This window comes from Coptis chinensis, chromosome 6 (assembly GCF_015680905.1).
Source record: "Coptis chinensis isolate HL-2020 chromosome 6, ASM1568090v1, whole genome shotgun sequence".
In the NCBI taxonomy this organism is placed as follows: Eukaryota; Viridiplantae; Streptophyta; class Magnoliopsida; order Ranunculales; family Ranunculaceae; genus Coptis; species Coptis chinensis.
The window spans coordinates 19,132,681-19,137,386 of record NC_141461.1 but is presented as its reverse complement, the minus strand read 5'-3'; the positions used below and the strand labels follow the sequence as shown (position 1 = coordinate 19,137,386).

General features: G+C 39.4%; 1 long non-coding RNA gene across 1 annotated transcript; it reads right to left on the bottom strand.

The window, feature by feature from the left end:
- Positions 1 to 1,350, bottom strand: LOC147491948 (uncharacterized). Its single transcript, XR_015199315.1, has 2 exons — positions 736 to 1,350; positions 1 to 523 (listed from the first exon to the last, which is right to left on the bottom strand). It is a non-coding gene; the product is annotated as an uncharacterized LOC147491948 (long non-coding RNA).
- Between the last annotated feature and the right edge of the window lie 3,356 nt (positions 1,351 to 4,706).

Genomic DNA, 4,706 nt, shown 5'->3' with positions numbered 1-4,706 from the left:
TCATAGCAAAATCCGAATCTTGAATTCATCATGTAAACAGTATTAACGAATTATCATCAATAACCAATTAAAGAATCAGTACAAGAAAACTTATAACATAATCAGTTCAAGAAAACTTATATGACTTTAGTTTGGATACTCCATCTTCTCCATCAATCAAACTCTTTTTCATCTGAACGTAGATTTGAAATCGAAGAAGAAAAAAAACAAAGTTTCTTGTCTTCGATGCACAGACGACGCCAATGTTGATTCAAAAAAAGATATAATAAACAACAAAGCTTCTTTATTCATTAATAGTGAAAATGAGGTTACAAGACTTTTACTTTCTCTCTCTCTTTGTTACAATTCATAAAAAATAGAGCTTCTCTCTCCTGTGTTATGGCGGATGATTCTTTTTGGAATGAATGGAGTGATTGTCCTCCTCCTTCTCACTTGTCTCTTTCCTTTTTTAATAGATGCTCCCACATGTGCTCCATCTAATAGTTTGGTGACATGTGTCATTTATTTTCTCATTCTTTTGTACCTGCAATAATCATTGAAATAAAGACAAATCGTAAGTGTACAATATTTTGCACTCACAAATTTATATTATTGAACTATCACAATGCACTCACAAATTTGGCTATTGTCTTACATACACTAACTCTCTCGCTCTAATAATATACTCGCAATGGCACCCCATACAATATGAGCTCTACTAGCTAATCGTGTCTACCTAATTAAATCCACTAATACCTTGCGGTATATATAAGCACCAATGGCCAAGGACGTGAGGAGTTGGTTTCCAAAACCATTGTAGCATACGTGCTGGTTAGGAGTGTTCATATCCGAAACCCAACAAACAAAACCGACTCGAAACTGAAACCTACCCGGCTTATATCAAGGTAGGGTTAAGTGAGGATTTGGTACCCGAAAGGTAACTGAACCCGACCTTACTTTTTGACCCGAAACGGAATTGAAACCCGACTTCAAACCTGCCAGAAACCCCAACAATTCTTTGGTTGGATTAACTTATTTAGACTTTAGAGTTGGACTGTCAATTCGTCCTCTCATCCCCCACTTTCTTCTACTTCTTTTAATACCCTCCAAAAATTTGGTGAATTGGTTTTCCAATTTGATAAATAGAAGAACTAGAAAAAGAATGGAGTTACAGTGGAATTTGGAGTCGGTAATAGGGATTGTGAAAATCGGTATTTAATTTGATAATGGACAGTATAGAGACGAGATATATAAGGGCGTGAATTTGGAGTCGGTAAGAGCATTTGCAATGCAGGTGATAGTTTTCCCCCCTCTATCACCGCCACCTCATCACTTTTCACCCCCCTTTTCACCAACCCGGTGAAAAACAAGGTGAAGTTGTGCAATGCAGAGGTGATAAAAAATATTTCGGACGGGATGTTGGATTCCGTGCGGAGGTTTTGATCTGAGGGCGGAATGTAACATCCCGATATTTTTATAACGAGGCGGGATGTAACATTCCGTCGATGGCTCAATATCAACAGACGCTTAACAGGCTCCATTTTCACTTCATTTCCAAACAAAATTCGATTTTGTAGCCTCCATTAACAACCTTTTAACACAAATTTCCATTCATAATGACTTCTCCACCCCCAACCCATCCCCACCAACCTCACCACATGAAGAGCATTCCCCGATGGTTTGGAAATGTTAAAATTTCCAAAAAAAGAGGCAAAAAGATCGTCGTCGAGAACGCTGTAATGTGGGCGAGGAGGACTTAAATTGAACTTGGGTTTAATTTTCCACAGCGTTGTGAAATCGAGGAACACCCACCATTAAGCGTCAACATCGGTCCGACACGAAAGCAAATCGAGTGGCGGAATCTCAAAAAGTTTTTTGATTTTTTTTATGTTAATTATTATTATTTATGTTAGTTTATATCAAGTTTGTTGTTGTGTAATTAGTTTGAATTTGTCGTATTATTTTTAAAAAAAATAGTTGTAATTATATCGTGTTAGCGTGTTTGTTGAATGTAGGAAGTATACTTATGGAAAGTCGTTGTGCACTTTCAAATGTTAATGTCGTGGTGGCGTTGTATGAAATAAAAAGCGGATCCTAATTTTGTCCGCGGTTCTGGATATTATATCCCCACACCATTTGGGAGTTTTTGAATTCTAATTTGGGACACAATGATCGGTTGTTTGTTTGGGATAGTTGAGCGGTGGTGGCAAACTACCCACACATTCCATTTCCCATGGGGTGAGCTTGGGATTACCCCTCTTGATTTCCACAATGCTCCGCGGGTATCCCAATTGGTTATGGAGATGCCGTTCCTTTTGATGAAACTTTAGAGGTTTTACTACGGCGATGAGTTTCTTTGAAGGTTTTGATTTGGTTGAAGATGATGAGCAAGACGAGTTTTGAGATTATCGGTGAAAGCGGTTTAAGGGAGGAGCTATAAATATGAGTTGGTTTACTTGAGATATTTGAATAGACTCAAGGAGAAGCCGAAAAGACTATCATATTGGTGAGGAGTCGATCCACGAGTATGTCACGCCCTTCCTCTTCTACTTTGTTGGTGCGGTATTATTTGGATATCTTGATAGTTATTTACGTGTCGGGTGGATGGCCATTGTCTCGGGCGTAGAGAGGGATGTGGGATTATGGTAGGGTCAATCCATCTTGGCATACCTTTACCGGCTAGACCTCATGATTGAGACGAAAGCCGCTAAAGGCAATTTAATGCGGCTTTGTTTGGATTATACCGTAAGTCTTATTTATTAAGTTATTGTTTCATTTCATTTATTTATCTAATTATTAATGTTGACATGTTTATATATATATATATATGATATTGTATTTTATCTATTGATGACAAATATTGGTGGTAATGAAAGCATTTTAGGTGTGATGCATCCCGTGTTGAAGAGGTTGGAAGAGGATGAGACTCATGACCTGATTCCACGTATTCAAGCATGGGGCTTCATCGTGGCCGAGGGGGTATGGGGACCTATCGCGATAATATTCATAACACTTTCGTCGTCAGATTGAGCTTTTTAGGAGCTAGTCGAATTGAGTGGCAACCCCGGGCGAGTCCTTCATCTTTCGGACCCTTTCGCGGGATATTCCGGATGTTCCAGAGAACACCGAAAATCACCGTAGACTATCATATATGTGTCATAGAGCAAGGTTTCTTTCGGTGGCGAATGATACTTATAGGGTCGATCCAACGCATGGTACCTTGGGGACGGATGTTGGCGGCAAGTATCCGGAGAGATTGTTATACCTTACCCACCACCTATAGATATGATGAATTCCCTCGATATTCTTCCCCGCCGTTTCTTTCACACTATAGAGCAAACCCAAATGAGTGGCCGACGCGTCGCTTTCGGTTTTACGGGCGACTATGACTTATATTGGAAGAGGGTTGGTCGAGGTCTCTTGCTAGGTGCGTTATACCGGGGCACCAATTTTGAAGGGTTTACTACGGAGCATTGAGGCCGACATTCATTTCCCAGGGAGGAGTGGAGTTACCCGCGATCCGCGGCCAGGGGTGTTTCATGATATTCGGATGCCGCAAAAGAACTCCACGGATATTTGATGATGATGACCTTTGGCATTGGAGCATGATTACTTCTCGGGGGCAAGATATGAGAATACCTATTCCACCGATGAGATGCCGCAGATGGTAGCAGATTTGTCGATCTGATTCGAAAAGCAGGTTAGCGAGGTTAGTATGATTTGAATTTATTTATGATTTGTTATTATTAGTATTCACTATAACCCCTAACTTTCATTTGTTTTGTTAAACAGGGATGAAGTAAGGTCGAGCTCCTTAACTTCTGACTATCTCGGTTATGCCATCGTGAGTCCTTCATGGAGTCCTCTCGTCGCAGTTTTGAGTACTTACAAGAAGAACGTGTCGAACTTTGCGACTTCAGAGGCGTGTGCAAGAGTTGGAGAATCTTTGGAAGTGGAGTACCTCAAGCTCAAGCTCAACCCGAGAGGCGACAACGACGTAGGGGGAGAAGCTCTTCGACCGAGCCTTCGTAGGGGAGGAGGTCTCGATGAGATATTTTTTGTAGTTTGTAATAACCGTAGCCATTACTTGTCTTATGGCGTTTGGGATTGTTGTTTGTAATGAATTTTTGATTAGCGGGTTTTTCTTTGATGAGTTTTTGGATATGAATATGTCATTAAACAAAGGAGGTTATGTCCAATTTTTTTAGAAATTATAAGTTAGTTTTTACCGAGTTTTACGTGTTTAGACTTGGGTGTTGTTCATGATTGTTGTTTGTCTTATTTATTATTTTCAAAGTATATTAGCAGGTTTTTGATATGAATATGTCAATAAAACAAATGAGGTTATGGCAAAAAAAAAAAAAAAAATTTATAAGTTAAGTATGTTTCCAAAAATGGAACATTCGTTTTCAATTCGTTTCACTTTCGTTTCACATTTGTTTCACTCATTTCTGTCTTTGTTGAAACGAAAAATTTTTTAGTTTGGAATATCACTCATTTTGCAGTGGTTTGGTTACGCCCGTTTAAACAGAATAGTGTATGGGGATACCGAGACGGAATGTAACATCCCGTCTGGTTTTTAAGCCCTCCTCCCTGCACATTTTACTATTCCAAACAATGCAATTATGGATGGGGATGGTGGCCCATTTGGAATTATTGAGGGTACATTTGGATAGACATTTGGATACAATGTGTTGTCACTTGGAGAGTGAACAAAAATCTAATAA